At 36.0% G+C, this 20,518-nt stretch overlaps 1 pseudogene across 1 annotated transcript; it reads left to right on the top strand.

Annotated features, from left to right (window-relative positions):
* Positions 1–4,778: 4,778 nt before the first annotated feature.
* On the top strand, positions 4,779–16,830 carry LOC145001950 (E3 ubiquitin-protein ligase UPL2-like; annotated as a pseudogene). The gene is made up of 14 exons (XR_013661757.1): positions 4,779–5,182; positions 5,667–5,762; positions 5,849–6,055; positions 6,124–12,977; positions 13,058–13,345; positions 13,423–13,627; positions 13,712–13,971; positions 14,058–14,257; positions 14,489–15,470; positions 15,548–15,756; positions 15,829–16,054; positions 16,137–16,276; positions 16,374–16,480; positions 16,570–16,830. The product of XR_013661757.1 is annotated as an E3 ubiquitin-protein ligase UPL2-like (transcript).
* The last annotated feature ends 3,688 nt before the right edge of the window (positions 16,831–20,518 follow it).

Genomic DNA, 20,518 nt, shown 5'->3' with positions numbered 1-20,518 from the left:
TGTAGGGTTTGGAGTTGTTTGTCATTTTATAGAATAAAAAGGTGAAAGAGACCAAAAGACCTTTGTTTCTTTAGGCCCCATTTACTATGTAGAACATGATAATGCGTGTTGTCCATCATTTGGCCAATTTTCGAACATATTTGATATGACAATTGATTTGACTATTTAATTATGATAATATACCTCTATTATAATAAAGTAATCATTTTTATCCTACATAAAGTTTAAAGTGTGTTGCTATTTTGTATAAAATGACAAGCGTATAAGATATTATTAGGCGAATGTTTGTATGTTGTACAAAATGTTATAATATAATTAAAAGTGGACAAATATATGTTGTTAAAGAATTGTGTCGTTAACTTTAAATAACGACTCTTGTGTTTAATTGTTATAAAATAATGTAATTATTTTAAATATACTATAAGATAGATAAATATTAAAAGAACATCATCTTAATAGTTTTATCTGTGTTTTGCACATACAAATAAAAAATTTATTTATTTTTTGAATTATAATTACTTTTAACTAATATTATGGTTAAACAATTCAAATAGACTTTTTCTTTTTAAATCATAACATTTCAAGGATATATGTCAGTAACTTACATGTGAACAAAAATAAATTTAATTTTTTATTTCATATTAATTTTAATGATCGTTAAAGTTAATTATTTTAAATATAACTTATATGAACATTTTTTTTTATATTTGATCATAATCATTAGACAAAATTGCAAAAATGGTTCCTGTGGTATGTATTTTTTTGAGGTTTTGATCCAAACCACGAGTTTTTTGGATTCGTGGTCCTTTTAGGCTTGTATCATTGTAAAATTGGTTCCCGATAAACTTGAAAATACGAATTTGCCCTTTTAATTGGTTTTTTCCATTTACTTAATCATGTTTTTCTTTTATTTAAATATAAATGTTAAATCAAAGCAAGAAGAGTCTCTCTCTCTCTCTCTCTCTCTCTCTCTCTCTCTCTCTCTCTCTCTCTCTCTCTCTCTCTCTCTCTCTCTCTCTCTCTCTCTCTCTCTCTCTCTCTCTCAACAAAACCACATACATACACTCATTGCAGCAAAACACCCACACTTCTTAGGATGAAGAAGTTCCAAATCAAACTTCCTCCCTACTGCCACCGGAGAAGACAACGAAACCCACACTCTCCGCCGAAGCTGATGAAGGTAATGAAGATTGAGAACATGTGTCATCATCTCATTGACGATCTGAAACCCTCTAACCCACCCAACCCCAACGAAGAAGGTTCGTCGATTTCCTCTCTAGTTTCTGATTTCTTCGTTTCAACAACCCCAGATCACGCACCTCTCGTCCCCCTCTCTTTCTCGTAGGAAAGCGTCATCCCCATTACTAATCTTGGTCTCAACAACTCCGATATTCTCAAAACTCCAGTAACGACTTTCGACACAGATGCAGGTTACTGGCGGCGAGGAATTAGACCCAGATTACTTTATTATGATTTTTATTTCATCAATAGGTAGCGTATCTTCAATCATCTATTATTCGTTCATTTATTCAATATTTACGTCGATTACCTTTTCCAGATTGATTTATGAACTGTGAAATTGTAATCTTAATTTGGTAAATTTGGGGGATTTTAGGGGAAAATATATGAATATAAATTGAAGCCAATTGGTGATTTTGGACCTGCAATCAAAGCTAAGCTGGTGGCATTGATGCAGTTTCTTATAAACAAGGTTTTGATCTTTTTCCTGGTTTGATTGGCTTGATACAGGTTGAAATCGAGGACTAAAATCAAGTCTTTTATTTAGAATTGATGCAGTTTCTTAGAAAAATGGTTTGGTTTGGTTTTAATTTATGGTTTAAGGTTTCATTATGTTTTAGTGTCGTTAGATTTAGCATCGGTGGTTATTGGTGGTGGTGTACGCCGGTTGTCGGAGTTGGTTTCAAGGGCGGTGGTGGGTGGTCATGTTGGATTGTGGATGAAAGAGCAATAATATTTGGAGATATATATATATGTATATATATATATATATATATATATATATATATATAGGGGGAGAAAGAGAGAGAGAGAGAGAGAGAGAGAGAGAGAGGTGAGTCCTCTATTATTTTTTAATTGTTAAAATAAATAAATAAATATTAAATTTAAAAAAAATATGAAAGAAAAATGGAAAATAAATACCCCAAGGGTATTATAGTTTTTTTAATTTTCGGAGGGACGATTTTCACATAAAAACTAGTCCAAAAGGACCATAAAACCAAAAAAGTTGTGGTTTGGATTAAAACCACAAAAAAAATACATAACACAGGGACCATTTTTGCAATTCATTATTTCAAATATCATTCACTTTTTTGTAAGGTAACATAATGTAAATTTTTTATTTTACGTTATTTATAATTGTTGTTATTTTTTACTGCTAGTCGTATAATGTATATGATCACCTCGTCTATATATATTATTTGATCATAATTATTATTTCAAATATCATTCACTTTATACGTTATGGGAGATGATCATGAGGTGCAAATTCCATATCCACAAAGCTTAGAGCTTCCCAAGAGATTCTCAATGGAGTTCTTCCTTCATAAATGAACACCAAACACTCAAATGTTACTAAAACTCACACAAAAGGATTAAGGTTTCGAAGGGGCCGTTTGTAGGGTTTCAAGAGACACGGTACCATCTTTCTCTCTAACCCTAATGTACAACAACCACCCACTATTCTTCATCTTCACTCTCAGTTACCACCTCCGCTAATAACGCATCACTGCAAACCTCCGCCCCTTCTCCTCTCTAACAAAACCCTAGTCTATAACTTTGCATACCTGATTAAAAAACGTAAAGGCTCCCAAACGAAACAAAGTGAAATTGGGGAACTTTTGAACGATGATGGACAATATCAGTAGGAATCAAAGTTTTACTAACTGTGATCACATCATCGCCTCACATATCTCTCTTATTCCTTGACCTTTTTCATACATGATTTCGGTCTTTCTTTATTAATAACTGATTCTGATTTTGTTCTTTTCCTTATTAATAACCGATTCTTCTTTCTTTGTGGATTTTCACTTGATTTTTGTGTTATATAAGAGAGAATGAGATAGGAGATGAAATTCTGATGCACATATATAGGTTTTTAGTTCGTTAATTTAACTGTGAAATATAAATTATGTATGTAATTTCTCAAGTTCTTCCCTATATGGGAGGGTTCACCCGGGTTTGGACCCACTTTTATTAAAGTTCATTTTTGCATTTTCGCAAAATATTTGTATTTTTGCATGAACCCTCCCATATAGGGATGAAAGTGGGTCCAAACCCGGACTGGATGGACCCGGACCCGGAAAACCCAAAACCGGTTAATAAGATTTTGAAGAACCGGAAACCGGACTGGTATGTAGGAACCGGTTCCGGTTCGGTTCCAGGTACGATACCGGGTAAAGTTGGTCTAGAACCGAAAAACCCGGAAACATCAAAGTGGGTAGGTTGGAACCGGATAAAGTGGGTTTAGAACCGAAAAATCCGGAAAAATCGGATTTTTTTGGTAATTACTTACTACTTAGTGGGTTGAACTTTGAAAATTTTCATATTGATATCCCGAATTTAGGGGACTGTAACTCATTGAATATGAAACTAAAATTAATAAAATTATGATCTAAAATCATGTCCAAACTCTAAAATACACTCTGGAAAAAAAAACCGCATGTCAATCCTTTTTAAAGGAATGAGATATGCATGTGTTAACATTTTCACAGAATACAAAGTACAAAAACAAATAGCTAAAAAGTAAAAAAAAAATAGTTTTGATATCCCGACTTCGGAGGACTTTAAATCATTAAATATTAAACCAAAATGACAAAATTATAGTATAAACTTATATACAAACTGTAAACTACAAGTTGGGAAAACCACATATCAATCTGACTTCAAACGAATTAGATATACATGTTTTAAAACTTTTACCGAATACAAAAAAACTAAAAAACTAAAAACTTTCAGCTCTGATATCTTGACTTTGGGGGACTGTAAGTCAATGAATATAAAACTAAAAATGAAAAATTTATAGTCTAAAATCATGTACAAACTCTAAACTACATATTGGAAAAACCCTCATGTCAATCGGAGTTGAAACGAATGAGATATACATCTTTTAAACGTTTCACAAAAACCAGTTCCGACCCTAAAAGTGGTTCTGGTTCCAAACACCGGTTCTGATTTTTAGACCCGGATCACCCGGATCCGATGGACCCAAACCCGGATAAATCCAATTTTTAAACCCGGAAACGGAACCGTTTTTATATATTCCGGTTCCATTCTGATTCCGGTTCTGGTCCGATTTTCCAGTTCTAAATCTCATCCTTGCTCCCATATATATATATATATATATATATATATATATATATATATATATATATATATATATATATATATATATTATCTTTTAATGTAATTTTATATATTTCAAAAACTTTAATTATTTTTGTCAAGCACTCGTATATCAAATAAATGTTATATATTCCAAATATCAGCTGATAGCAAGTTTTGCCAAACATATTCTTAATGAAACACCAGTTTTTTTTTTTATTCATTTCAATCAATTATTCTTTTTCGTTGTTAAATTGAATTCGGAACAATATATTATTTAAAAAAAATCATGACTTTTAACATTCTAATTTCTTTTTAAAAAGCGTTTAACTAAAATTACGTTTTTAGCCTTTCCCTTTCCCCAAACAAAGTCGCGAAAGAGAGAGAAGACAACCACTTCAACATCCTTACTCTATAAAAAGCAGCTCTCTTCTCACATTTCAGGTTAAAGCAAAACATTTCTCTCTTTCTTCTGCGCTTTGCTTTGCTTTGCTTTAGGGACTTCATTATAACACACGCTTAAACCCTTTCATACTCTCTCTCTCTCCCTCTCTAGATTTTTTAGTCAATTTTGATGTTATTAATCCTTCTTTCCTCCCTCTACACAACCAGGTCAATATCTCTTTCTACGTTCTTTTTCAATCGCTGTGTTTCAGACTTTAATCTTTGATTGAATCCTTCTTCTATCGTATTTTCAAAATAACAAGAGTGTAGAGGAGTGAAAAAGACAGTCTGATATCATATGGCGGGTACCGTAAGATCGAGCTTGCTGTCGAGGTTACGGCAGCTTTTATCCGGTGAAGGATCAATTGGTCCAAATGTTAAACTCGATTCCGAGACTGTAAGTTTTTGTTTCTTCTTGTTAATGTTCGCTTCATTGCGTTTGGTATATGTAGTGAAATATGAAGTGTTTTTTTTTTTTGCTTGAGTGATCATTTTGGCAGGTGCTTATGCGTGTTGTGTTAATCCATTGTTGCCTTTAGGATTACGAGTTCTTTATTATAGTGTTGTTATTGATTGGTATGCATTTAGGGCAGCTTCTAGAAGATAATTCATGATTTTGGAATGGCATTATTGAAAGAGCATTTAAAGTATACATAGTAATTGTCCCAGGTCATGTATTGCATGATTGGCCTATTGCATTAGGGCTAGTTATTCTTGATTTTCATGCATTTTTACTCCTGGTCTTTAGCTGCACTATGATTCTTAATGTTAACCATAGCACTTCTTGATGGAAGCTGCTATGAATCTTCTTGCAAATACAATTATAATCAATATGCTACATCCACAAGAAATCAATTCTATGCATTTTGTCTTATTTGCAGCCTCCAAAAGTAAAGGCATTTATCGACAAGGTGATACTGTGTCCATTACAAGATATAGCAATCCCCCTTTCAGGTTTCTCTTGGGAGTACAACAAGGTGAGTGATAGATCATATGCCATGCCACTTTTTTTTTAAAGATTTGTCCAAGTGGCGCTTGGCTAAACATTTTACTTTATCTTCAGGGCAATTTTCATCATTGGAGGCCACTGTTCCTGCATTTTGATACATACTTCAAGACATATTTGTCTGCTAGGAAGGATCTTCTTTTGACAGATAATATCATAGAAGATGACAGTCCTTTCCCAAAGCAATCAGTTCTCCAAATTCTTCGTGTGATGCGTATCATTTTAGAGAATTGCCACAACAAGGGATCATTTAGTGGCTTAGAGGTATGTTTCTATATTTACTCCAAATATGTCAAATGTTCCTCTCTAAACCGTGCTTCTGTTTTTTTCAGCATTTCAAGCTATTACTTGCATCAACTGATCCTGAGGTTCTCATTGCCACCTTGGAGACACTCTCAACATTAGTGAAAATAAACCCCTCAAAGCTCCATGGAAACGGGAAGCTCATAGGATGTGGTTCAATAAACAGTTGTCTTTTATCATTAGCATAGGGATGGGGAAGCAAGGAAGAGGGCTTAGGCATGTATTCATGTGTTGTTTTAAACGAAAGAACACAGGACAATAGTCTGTCCTTATTACCTTCAGATTTGCCTTCTGATAATGGTAATTCCCAAAACCACGTGGGGTCCACCCTATACTTTGAGTTGCATGGCACAGATACAATTCACATTCCAGATCTTCATATGTGGAAAGAGGATGATCTATCGATAATGAAGCTGTTGGTTGAGAAGTACAACGTACCTGTTGACCATAGGTTTTTGTTGTTGACTAGGGTTAGATATGCTCATGCTTTTCGTTCTTTAAGAATATGCAAGCTGTACAGCAAGATATGTCTTCTTGCTTTCATTGTTCTTGTTCAATCAAGCGATTCCCATGATGAACTCATGTCCTTTTTTGCAAATGAGCCAGAATACACAAACGAGTTGATCAGACTTGTGAAATCTGAAGAGACCATATCTCCAACTATTCGTACACTTGCTATGCATGCTTTGGGATCATAACTGGCTGCTTATTCATCGTCTCATGAGAGGGCGCGTATTCTTAACGGATCAAACATTGCAAGTGGCAACCGTGTGATTCTTCTTAATGTCCTGCAAAGGGAAATTTCATCATTAAACAAGTCAAGTGATCCATCGTCTATTGCATTCATTGAAGCACTGCTACAATTCTACTTGCTTCAAGTGATATCAACTTCAAGTCCTGGGAGTGTTATACGGGGATCGGGAATGGTTCCAACCTTTTTACCTCTTTTAGAGGATATGGATCCTCTACACATGCATCTTGTGTGTTTATCTGTGAAGACTCTACAAAAGCTCATGGATTATAGTAACTCGGTTGTTACCCTTTTCAGAGACTTGGGAGGGGTTGACCTTTTGACCATCAGACTGCAGACAGAAGTGGATAGAGTGATTCGTTCGAGTCATTCAGCTACAGGAGATGATGGTTCAATGAGAATCAGGGAGTGTTCTCACACAAGTGAGGATCTGGTTTCTTCATAGAAGAAGCTCATTAGGGTTTTATTGAAAGCACTCGGTTGTGCTACTTATGCTCCAGCAAACACTCATCAGAGTGCAAATGGCGTTTCTCTCCCTGCCACTCTTGTAATGATCTTTCAGAATGTGGATAAATTTGGAGGCGATATATATTCTTCAACCGTGACTGTGATGTGTGAACTGATTCACAAAGATCCCACTTGTTATCCTGCATTGGATGAAGCCGGTCTTCCTGACGCGTTTTTATCAACATAGACAGCTGGCGTTCTTCCTTCTTCAAAGTCTCTCACTTGTGTTCCTAATGGTCTTGCAGCTATTTGTATCAATGCCAAGGGACTAGAAGCAGTCAAAGAAACTTCGGCTTTGAGATTCTTAGTTGATGTTTTTACCCTCAAGAAATATGTCCTTCCGATGAGTGATGGTATTGTGCCTTTGGCTAATGCTTTTGAGGAGCTTATGCGCCATGTTACTTCCCTAAAACCAACCGGTGTAGATTTGATTATTGAGATTATCAACAAAATTTCTACAATAGAGGACAGTAAAAGTAAAGGTAAAGGGCAATTTGGGGAAGTCAATGGGAGTGATGTTATGGATGTGGACACCGAAGAGAAGGAAAAAGGAGTTAGTGATGAGCAGTTCATCCAATTATGTATTTTTCACGTAATGGTGTTGGTTCATCGAACAATGGAAAATGCTGAAAATTGTCGATTGTTTGTAGAGTTAAATGGGATTGAAGCATTGTTGAAGCTTCTGTTAAGACCAAGTATAACTCAATCATCAGAAGGAATGTCTATAGCTTTACATAGCACAATGGTTTTCAAAAGTTTTACCCAACATCACTCTGCTTCTTTAGCACGTGCTTTTTGTTCCTCGCTCTGGGATTATTTGAAGACAACTTTAGCAGGATTTAAGGTTGTTTCAGGTTCTTTTCTGTTAGATCCGGAATCCACACCAGATTCAAGAGTTTTTCCTTCCCTTTTTCTTGTTGAATTCCTTCTGTCTCTAGCTGCCTCGAAGGACAATAAATGGGTTACCGCTTTACTCCAGGAATTTGGGAATGGTAGCAAAGATGTTCTAGAAGATATCGGAAGAGTCCACCGTGAGATTTTATGGCAGATTGTGTTGCTTGAAGATGCTAAGATTGAAATCAAGGATGAAAATGTTGATGGGGAAGAATCACAGCCTTTAGAAACCGATGAACAAAGATTTAATTCATTTAGACAGTTTCTTGATCCTTTAATGAGAAGGCAAATGTCGGGATTGAGCTCTGAATCCCAGTTCTTTGATTTGATTAATATGTATCGCGATCTCACTCATTCTTCTGGAGCTGGTCAACGATCACATCCCACTAGTCAACGGTCACATCCTGCTGGATCTTCAGACATGATGAGGTCACTCTCTTCACACATCACAAATTTGTTTCAAGAGCTAGGAAAAGCTATGTTGCTTCCTTCTAGAAGACGAGATGATACAGTGACAGTTACGCCTTCTTCAAAATCAGTGGCTTCCATGATTGCTTCCATCTCACTAGATCATTTGAAATTCGAAGATCATGTGAAGTCAGTGGCATCCATGTCAGCAAATTGTCGCTACCTTGGAAAAGTTGTGGAATTTATCGATGGTGTTTTACTGGATAAACCTGACTCGTGTAATCCTATTCCGTTAAACTGTCTGTATGGTGTTGGGGTTGTTCAGTCAGTTTTGACCACATTCAAAGCTACCACTGAACTTATTTTTAGGACTCCAATGGAAACTGATGAGGGGGTCTTGAAGCAAACTGACACAGAAGAAACGGTTAATGGTCTATTAGCCAACTATGGTAGACTTATGGATCACCTTGTGACATCAGCTTTTATTTTGTCTCCATCTACAAAACATCTGCTTACACAACCGCTTGTAAATGGAGACATTCTCTTCCCGAAAGATCCCGAGGTTTTTGTGAAGGTTCTTCAATCCATGATTCTGAAAGTTGTGCTTCCTCTGTGGACTCATCCCCAATTCACCGATTGCAACGATGATTTTGTTTCTACAGTGATTTCTGCTATCCGCCATGTATTTTCTGGGGTTGAAGTGAAAAATTCTGCATCGCGTCCCTCTGTACCTCCAAATGAAACAACTATATCCATGATAGTTGAGATGGGGTTTCCAAGATCACGAGCAGAAGATGCTTTGAGACAAGTGGGGTCCAATAGTGTAGAGCTGGCAACAGAATGGCTTTTCTCACATCCTGAAATAGTACAAGAAGATGATGAACTTGCTAAAGCACTTGCTATGTCTCTTGGTAATTCTTCATCTGTTGCAGTTGATACCAATCAGCAGCAGATCGAAGAGGTCAAGAGGAAACTGTACATTTACCTGCCGTTGATGACTTGTTGTCTACTTGTAAGAAGCTTCTAGAAACGAAGGATTCTCTAGCATTTTCAGTTCGGGACCTTCTTCTAATGATATGTTCTCATGAAGATGGTCAATACAAGTCAAATGTTATAACATTTGTAGTGGAGCAGGTAAAGCTTTGTAGTGGAAATGATGTGATGTTGTTATCCCTCTTTCATGTTCTTGCTTTGCTTCTAAACAAGGATGAAGACTTACGGGAAGTTGCTTCTAAAAGCAGTTTAGTTAAAGTTGCTTCGGATCTTTTGTCAAACTGGAACTCTGGTATACATGAGAATGAAACTTTGCAGGTTCCTAAATGGGTGACAGCAGCCTTTCTTTGTGTTGATCGCCTTGCTCAGGTGGATGAAAAGATGAACACTGATATTTCAGAGCTGTTAAAGAAAGAGGATGTTGGTAATGCAATGGGTATAGAGGAGCAAAAGAGACTTGTTGAGATATCTTGTGGCTATTTGAAGAACCAACTTCCATCTGAAACGATTCATGCTGTTTTGCAGCTATGTTCCACGCTTACAAGAAGTCATTCTGTTGCTGTTGGTTTCCTAAATGTTGGTGGCTTGCCTTTGCTGCTATCTTTGCCTTCAGGTAGTCTGTTTGTTGGCTTTGATAACACTGCTGGATCGATCATTCGCCATATTCTTGAAGACCCACAAACTCTCCAGCAAGCAATGGAATCTGAAATAAAACAAAGTGTTGTTACAGCTGCCAGCCGACAGTCTAATGGAAGACTTACACCCCGTAACTTCCTCATGAATCTGACATCTGTCATTTCAAGGGACCTTGTGGTTTTCATGCAGGCTGCACAGTCTGTTTGCCAAATTGAGATGGTTGGTGAAAGACCATATGTTATATTGCTAAAAGACCGTGATAAAGACAAGTCCAAAGAAAAAGAAAAAGAAAAGGAAAAGGAAAAAACTCCAGTGAAGATCAAAATTCATCGTAAACCTCCTCAGAGTTTTGTGAATGTAATCGAGCTGCTTTTGGCTTCTGTTATAACTTTTACACCTCCTGTAAAAGACGATGACTCATCATTAACGGATATTGACATTGATGTTGCTTTGAACAAGGGGAAAGGGAAAGCCACATCTGAAAATAATAGCCAGGAGTATTTTGCATCTATGGCGAAAGCTGTATTCATTTTAAAGCTCCTAACAGAGATTCTGTTGATGTATAGTCCATCTGTTTATGTTCTGCTTCGAAGAGATAATGAAGTTAGCAGTGCCCAAAAGGGTGGAGTATTTCATCATATTCTTCATCAATTTCTTCCTTACTTGAAAAATAATAATAATAAGGAGAAGAAGACAGATGTTGACTGGAGGCATAAACTTGCGGTCAAAGCTAGTCAATTTTTAGTTGCCTCTTGTGTGCGTTCTATAGAGGCAAGGAAGAGAATCTTTGTGGAGATTAATAATGTTTTTGTTGATTTCCATAATTCTTCTGAGGTTCCTCAACCCCCAGGTCAGAATATTCAAGCTTTTGTTGATTTGCTGAATGATGTGATGGCTGCTCGCTCGCCTACAGGTTCTTCAATTTCTGGGGAAGATTCTGTTACTTTTATTGATGTTGGTCTGGTTAAGTCACTTACACAAACCCTAAAAGTCATGGACTTGGATCATGTTGATTTACTCAAAGTTGCTCCTGTGGTGGTTAAGGTTTTAGAAGTGGTTACAAAAGAACATGTCAATGCTGCTGAGGGTAATTATGGAAAAGGTGATAATGCAGCAAAACCTCCTGATCATACTGAACACGAGCAAACTGAAAATGAAAATATTGCAAGTTCTGTCCCCACTGAACGCATTGAGACTTATCGTGGATCTGAAGTTGTTACAGATGACATGGAACATGATCAGGATATTGATGGAAGTTTTGCTCCCCCAAATGAAGATGATTACATGCATGAAACTTCTGAGAATAATATTCGGGCTCTTGAAAATGGTTTTGATTATGTTGGAATAAGATTTGAAATCCAAGATGATAATCAAGAGAGTAACGAAGATGACGATGAAGATATGTTAGGGGATGAAGGGGATGAAGTTGATGATGATGATGATGATGATGATGATGATGATGAAGATGGAGAGGAAGATGAAGATGAAGATGAAAACAATGAAGATGAAGAAGTCCATCATTTGCCACATCTTGACACGGATCAAGATGAGCATGAACATGAAGTTGATGAAGATGATTTTGATGAGGACATGATCGAGGAGGAAGAAGAAGACGAAGATGATGATGATGATGATGATGAAGACGATGATGATGGTGGAGTGATATTAGGACTTGGTGAGGAAATGAATGTATTGGACCAAATTGAGGTATTTGGAAGAGACCATGGTCTTTCCAATGATGCCCTCCAAGTGATGCCTGTTGAGGTTTTTGGTTCTAGACGTCAAGGGCGTACAACGTCCATCTATAATCTTCTTAGGAGGACTGTTGGGCCCTCTCAGCATCCACTCCTCTTGGAGCCTTCTTCATCTCATGATGGGTTTGCTGACAGAAATCCAGAGTCAACCTCATCACGATTGGAATCGGTATTCCGGTCGTTAAGGAATGGGCGCCATGGACATTCACATCGTCTAAGCATGTGGGCTTATAACCAGCAAAGTGGTGGAACAAATTCATCTGTTATTCCCTCAGGCCTTGAAGATTTATTGGTTTCTCAATTGAGTCCCCCAACTCCTGAAAAGCCACCGGAGGTCGAAACGAACGAACCTGAACGCACTACTGACAACAACGGTGTTGGTGATTCCATTCCTCCTGAAGATACTGGTACTGAAAACAATGAATCTCAAAGAGACATATGTCCATCTGTTGAAGGTGTGAGCCAGGAAAGAAGTGAAAGTGGAGCCACATTAGGAGAAAGTCTTCAGAGTTTGAACGTTGAAATTGGAAGTGATGATGGTGGTGAGAGGCAACCAAGAACAAATGGGAATATGACATCACTTGATAGTGTAACTGAGGTTTCGGAAAACCCTATTCAAAAAACAGAACAGCAAGGTGACGATGCACGGATTGACCCTGCGTTCCTGGATGCGCTTCCTGATGGGTTGCGTGCTGAGGTTCTTTCTGGTCGCCAGGGTCCAGTGGCACAACCCGTAAATACTGAACCACAAAATGGCAATGGCAATGACAATGAAATTGACCCTGAATTCCTTACAGCACTCCCGCCAGACATTCGGGCGGAAGTTTTAGCACAACAACAGGCACAAGGGGCACAACGGTCACACGGATTGGAAGGTCAACCTGAGGAGATGGATACCGTATCAATAATCGCTACTTTCCCTTCGGAAACACGGGAAGAGGTATGTTTTTTTTTTCTTTCTTACATTTTCTTTTTGAGTAATCCTTTTTATATTTTAACCCAATTTTTATATATCTTCAGGTTCTTTTAACATCGTCAGAAGCTGTTCTTTCCAATCTTACACCTGCTCTTGTGGCGGAGGCAAACATGTTGAGAGAGAGGTTTGTTGGTCGCTTCAACCGGACACTTTTTGGAATGTACCCTAGAAGTAGGAGAGGCGAGCCTTCTAGAAGAGGTGAAGTAGCTGGATCCAATGGGGTTGCGACACGTAGGTCGACAGGAAGTAAGCCTATTGAAACTGATGGAGCTCCTTTAGTTGACACGGGTGATCTCAAAGCAATGATTCGGTTGCTTCGAGTAGTTCAGATAGTCATCCAGCCAGAGTGACTCTGCACATTATCTCTCACACCTTCTCATCCTTGTGTTGTTTTTCTTTTGTTATCCAGCCAATATACAAACCTCAGCTACAAAGACTGCTCCTGAATTTATGTGCTCATGCTGACACTAGATCTGATGTGGTAAAAATATTAATGGAGTTTTTGGTCCTTGATACAAGAAAGTCCAATAGTGGTTCAAATGCTTCTGAGCCTTCATTTCGGCTTTATTCTTGCCAGGGTCATCTCATGTATTCTCGCCCTCAAAGTTTTGATGGTAATACACAGCATTTTAGGGTTTGGGGTTTATGTTTTTGACTTTTATTTTATGTGAGCTAATTATTTTTGTCTCTATTTTTAGGTGTACCACCATTGGTGTCGCGCCGTGTTCTAGAAACCCTAACATACCTAGCCAAGAATCATAAATTTGTTGCCAAACTGTTGCTTCAGTTTAGAATCCTTCCAGAAGCTTCCAGGGGGTCACAAACTCTTGATAAGGCTCGTGGTAAAGCTGTCATGATTGTTCAAGATGATGAAACAGAAGGTTTATTGTCCATCACATTGTTGTTGAGCCTCTTAAAACAGCCACTTTATTTGAGAAGTATTGCACATCTTGAGCAGGTAAAAAACTAAAAATAGTCTCTTCTTCACCCATATGCTAAAATTTCAACATACCCATCTATTCTTTTTGTGTGTTTGTGTTCCAGCTGTTAAACTTATTAGATGTCATCATTGATAATGTTGAAAGCAAGAAAGAGTCTGATCCTAAATCATCAAAGGATGATGATGATGAAACCTCTAAACCCTCATCATCTGGTGCTAATAAAGAAAAAGAATTTCATGATATTCTGCTAAACTTACCACAAGCAGAACTTCACCTTCTCTGCTCGTTGCTTGCACGTGAAAGGTCTGGATTTTTTTCTTAAGCTGTGCTTTTTGATTTAAGGGTTTATGTCACATTTGATCATTAAAGTGTTAATTAAGCTTTTCTAGGGAAAGTATGCGACTTAAATTTTTATTTCATTTGACAATTGTAACCTGTTATAGCAGGTTACAATTGTCAAATGAAATCAAAACCTTTATGATATGACAATGACATATTTTTGTGAATGTTGTGCTAAGAAAATCTTTATTTCAGTTTATCGGACAATGTTTATACTGTTGTGGCTGATATATTGAAGAAGTTGGTTGCTATTGCTCCTCACCTTTCTCATTTGTTCATAACCGAGCTAGCTGGGTCCATGAAGAACCTGACTTCATTAGCAATCAATGAGTTACATCTGTTTAGTGAAATTGAAAAAGCAGTGATCAATAATGCCTCCTTTACTTCAGATGGAACAGCAATCTTAAGGGTTATACAAGCATTAAGCTCCCTTGTTTCTTCACTTAATCAAGAAAAAGAACACACAGCTGTAGAAAAAGAGCAGGCTTCTACCCTTTCACTAGTAAGCGACATAAACACCGCTTTAGAGCCACTATGGATGGAATTGAGTGCTTGTATAAGCAAAATCGAGACTTATACCGATACTACCCCTGATGAATCAATACCCTTAACCTCAAAACCTTCCGGAACATTACCTCCGGGACTCAAAACATCTTGCCATACATCGAATCTTTCTTTGTGACATGAAAAGAATGTTTCTTTTATGAAATTCTCAGAAAAACATAGAAAGCTTTTGAACGCTTTTATCCGACAAAACCCGGGATTACTTGAGAAATCTTTTTCAGTGATATTGCGGGTCCCACGTTTTATTGATTTTGACAACAAGCGGGCACATTTCAGATCAAAAATCAAGCAACAAAACGATCATCAGCATCATCATCATAGCTCTTTGAGAATCTCTGTTAGAAGAGCATACATTCTAGAAGATTCATATAATCAGTTGCGAATGAGGTTAACTCAAGATCTAAAGGGAAGGTTGACTGTTCATTTTGAAGGGGAAGAAGGTATTGATGCAGGTGGGCTTACCAGGGAATGGTATCAGTTGTTATCGAGGGTTATTTTTGACAAGGGAGCTTTGCTTTTTACAACCGTTGGTAATGAGTCAACGTTTCAGCCAAATCCAAATTCTGTTTATCAGACAGAACATCTCTCATACTTCAAATTCATTGGAAGAGTTGTAAGTCATGTTTATAATAAATAGTATCATGCATATTCGAATACACAGTGAGTGTGATTGTTTTTATTTATTTGTAGGTTGGGAAAGCAGTTTTTGATGGGCAGTTGCTTGATGTTCATTTCACAAGATCTTTCTATAAGCATATGCTTGGAGTAAAAGTAACCTACCATGACATTGAAGCTATCGATCCAGGTTACTTCAAAAACTTGAAGTGGATGATATTTTAGATCTTACATTTAGTATCGATGCAGATGAAGAGAAGCTCATCTTATGTGAAAAAACAGAAGTAAGAAAATTGTTTGATTTAATTTCAGATTTTTTTCAATGTTGTTGTAATTGGGTATGATTGAATTTGAAGGTAACGGACTATGAACTGATCCCTGGTGGAAGAAACATTCGAGTTACAGACGAAAACAAACATGAATATGTTGACTTAATCGCTGAGCATCGGTTGACCACTGCTATTCGTCCCCAAATAAATGCATTTTTGGAGGGTTTTAATGAATTGGTCCCTCGGGATTTCATATCCATCTTCCATGATAAAGAATTGGAGCTCTTAATTAGTGGACTTCCAGATATCGACTATGAGCCAACTATATTTCTATTTCTATTTAATTGTTCTTTGTTATTATTATTTACACACCGCTTTGTTTGTTACTTTCTTAGTGGATGATATGAGAGGGAATACAGAGTATTCTGGATACAGTGTTGCATCTCCTGTTATTCAGTGGTTTTGGGAAGTTGCTCAAGCTTTAAGCAAAGAAGACAAGGCTCGTTTATTGCAGTTTGTCACTGGCACTTCAAAGGTACGTGTATACCTTCTTTTTTTTTCTATTTTTTTTTAAGTTTTGGCCCTGTATTTAAGTATTTATATACATACATACATACATACATACAATGCAGGTGCCTTTAGAAGGGTTTAGTGGTTTGCAAGGTATTTCTGGATCCCAAAAATTTCAAATTCACAAGGCTTATGGAAGCACTGACCGTTTGCCTTCTGCTCATACATGGTAAGATAACCATGTTTCACTGTCAAAATTACCTTTTTGCCCCTGAGAGTGACTGTGATGTTTAAATATAAATATGGTTGTTGTTGCAGTTTCAACCAGTTGGATCTACCGGAATATCCGTCAAAGCAGCATCTGGAAGAGAGACTGTTGCTAGCAATCCATGAAGCCAATGAAGGATTTGGTTTTGGTTAAGATTTATTATTATAATAACTTAAATCATATCAAAACTCATGACTCAGTAATGAATGTATATGTATATAACTCTACAAAGATCAATTGGACAATATATATAGATATAGTTATATACTGTACAGTTTGAGTTATAATTAAATGCCAACTTTTTTCTTTCATATCCATTTCTTGTTTTGGTTAAACCAAAAAAATTCCAAATTATAACGTTTTTATACAACTCAAAATTTTTAGTGTTTTTCTTTTTAGGATAAATATCACTGTGACCCAACCATCTTTTTAGCTATGGTTTAAATGGTCTATATTGTTTTTTTCGCACTTGAGAGGAACCAAGTTTTACTTTACTAGCTAAATTGGTCCAGTTACCTGTTAAAGCAGGTAAACCATACACGTAATAAGCATAGTCAACAAGTGAGTTGAGTCTGAGTTAACTCGTGTACATGTCACTGAGTTGTGACCGGTTCCTTGCTTGGGTCTGAGGGTCACTGTGGACCCATCAGTCCATAAAAGCAATGGCTTATTCGATGAAACCTAAATCTTCAATACCCTTTTCCACTAAAGGTTACCGATAATCCGACATAACCTCGATAATTCGTTTTCACGTGAGTCACGATGGCGACCCCACCACCATTTTCACCAGATTCAATATGTATAAATTCACGAGACCGTCTCAACTTCGGCGATTTGCATACGATTTATTATGATTGTGGAGCAGAAATTTCAGAGCAGAAAATAGAAGTCACTCATTTGAAAGAAGAAATGGATCGAGATTTGGTGTTAAACAGGGTTGAGTCGCTCGCATTGCATCGCCGGAATGAGTGCACGGAGAAAAAATGTGACTTCGTTGACGGTATTGGTGATTGGACTTGTGATTGTGACTTTTGGTTTTATGGTGGAGAAGTTTCTTCGTATCATGAACCCCTGGTATCATGAACCCCTGATATGTTGGTGTTTATGTTGGTGGTTTGTAGTGTTTGTGTTGATTAGGTATGGATGTGTCTTTCTTTTGGTAGTATAATGCTTTGTATTAGGGTTTATGCGTTAGTTTTGGCAAAGGTGATTGAAGACATGTCTAAGTACATGCAATTGTGTATAAAGTTATTTTGTAACCGGGTTTATTTAATGTAAAAATAGTAGTTAATGAAAATTACAATTAATTAGTATGAAAGAGGGTAATTTCGTTATTTCACAATTTACCCTTACATATACTCATATGTGGACTTAATAAGCTTTCTTTTGCTCTCCTATTCTTCTTACCGTTCAAGTGATCTCACTGAAATGAAGGGTTCGATGAAATCAGTTGAATGCTCGTGTGGATGTGAAGCAATATTACGAATGTCAACTACTAAATACAACTCTGGCCGACTCTTTTATGCTTGCCCCAAAAAGGTAAATGTAAATTGCATGTTAACTGTTGATCTAGATTTTTGATAATTTGTTTATGGGTTTAGTAACTTAATCCATAACAAATAATAACCTCCACTGTAGGGGCCTCGTGATGGCTTCATATGTTGGGCAGATGAAGTGGAGAGTATGAACACGACTGGTGACACAACTTTGGTTACAAATTTAGTTCGGGCAAATAAGAAGCTTCAATATGATGTTAGAAAGATAAAGTTATGGTTATTTCTAAGTTGGGCTTTTTTTATGGTATTAGTCTACAAGTTGTAATGAGTATGTAATGGTCTCATTTGGAAACAAATAGACAAAACTTTGCGATTTGCCCTAGTTTTAACTTTTTAAGAGTTCTTTTGATTATCCGATAAAAACCTACAACAGTGAAGTTCTTTTGTTGTAGTTTTTTTTAAGGGTGAAGGATATTGGGCAATTTATGATCAGACGTAAAACTTGAAACTATATAAAAATTATTTGCTACTAATGTTAATCTCTTGTTTTATATTTTGTATTTATTTATTTGTTAAAAAAATGGTTTACAGATGGGGGAGAGAAAAAAAAATCATTTCTATGTTTTTAGGCTATGGTTTCACCATATCTCACTTTTTGTTTGGTTCAGTGTTGTATCACTCAACTCTTCAACTTATTTCCCATTTCACTTATGAAATAATCACTTTTCACCGTTTTTTTGATGTTAAAAGACTTTTTATGTAATAAAAAGAAAAATGAGGTGAAGGACAACACCTCATACTCTACAAGTCACCACCCTTAGCTTTAGGGAAGATAGCGAAAGAATGAAAAGAAAGATAAAATATTCTTAAGAGCATCCATAATAGGAGAAATTTGTAGAAGTTGTCTGGTTACAATTGGTTAAAAATCTATAGGTCATACACAATAAATGAAAAAACTCTTGGTTAAAACTTGTTAATTAACAAACTTATCCAAAAAGCTTCAATTAAAAAATCTCTATTAACAGATTTTTTTTTGTAAGATTTTTTTATTATTATCACACACTATATACTCATACACAGAGTGTTTTAAACACGTAAGGTTAATGACCTCAAACTTGATGAATTCTTGCAATAGGTGTTTTTACACCAAGTAATTATAATAATCTTCAAACAAATATATTAGATTTTGTTTTAATTTTTTTTTTTGAAATACATCTATTAGCTTGTCATTAGGGTGACTATTGGTCTGTTATATCATCCTTATCATCATTTATAATTTTACTTTCATTGCAATACTAATACTTTTTCAAAAATATTTCTAATGGCGTGTTACTTTATATTTTTAACAAATATCTTAATTAATTATAACTAAAATCATTCAAAGATATATTAATATGTGATTTATTTATATATTTTATCTTGTGAAAGGTTAAAGTATATCGTTTTACTTTCTATTGATTTGTATATTTAGGTTAAAACGTGTGTCAAGTTTATATTATTATATTTGTATACTGATTTTTTTTTCATATATCTTTCTTCATTGAGTATTTTTTTTCTTTGTTTTTGTCTTCAATGGCCAAAATCATAATATAGAGTTTTTGAATATAGTTCTCTTATTATTCATCTTTTGTCTTCTTCTTGAAAAGTCATATAAATTATTTCTTGAATGATCGAGACGACAATAGCTAACATGATTTTAATCAACTTTTTTTTCTTTAGAACAATTGAGCTTTCTTTTCATAATAAAATTTTGAGAAAAATATTTATACACAAATTATTCATACATTGTATACCCATATGGTTTTTACATGCTTTTGAAAAGCTAGCAATTTTTTTTACTATGGTATGGTAATGATTCTAAAATCAAAGTGTACATTGATCACACTGTGTGGTTTTGGCTGGACTTTCCTACGGTATCTAATAACCTTGCTGTTCGCCACCACAAATAACCAATTATTGAGTGGATTGAAGAAGAGAGTGAAAGAAATGGGCACATATAGTGATACATGTGAAGATGATATAGACTGTGATTTCAGATATGACTTATCAATGGACTACAAAGACGATGATGAGGTTATACCAATAAAGAATTCTACTAATCAGTTTGACTCGGAAGAAGGGTAGATGGTGAGCTTTAAGGCGACATAGACGATACTCACTTTCTTGTTTATGATCCCAAACAAAAATAGGACACAATCGTACCCATATTAGGTATGAGATTATGTGACCATTCTAAACTTAAGCAAATAACCATTTATATTGTTGCTTTAGGCTGTAGCTTGTTGTATGAAAAAAACAAGATTCAAGAAGATTAAGTGAAGGAAAGTCCGTGGGATACTTGGATGAATCAAGTTGCTGGTTTTTTTTTTATCACAACTAGGTGAACAATGTTGAAATTCGCATAAAGTATATCTTTACTTTAGTATATACAATCTCTTAATTGTTTTATTTAAAGGTTGTTAGGATTGCTTTGTTAACACTACAAGTCCAAAGCATGTGATGA

Source organism: Lactuca saligna, chromosome 6, assembly GCF_052625555.1.
Source record: "Lactuca saligna cultivar CGN05327 chromosome 6, ASM5262555v1, whole genome shotgun sequence".
Classification (NCBI taxonomy): domain Eukaryota; kingdom Viridiplantae; phylum Streptophyta; class Magnoliopsida; order Asterales; family Asteraceae; genus Lactuca; species Lactuca saligna.
The sequence above is the reverse complement of the archived record's forward strand: the minus strand, read 5'-3'. Positions and strand labels throughout refer to the sequence as shown.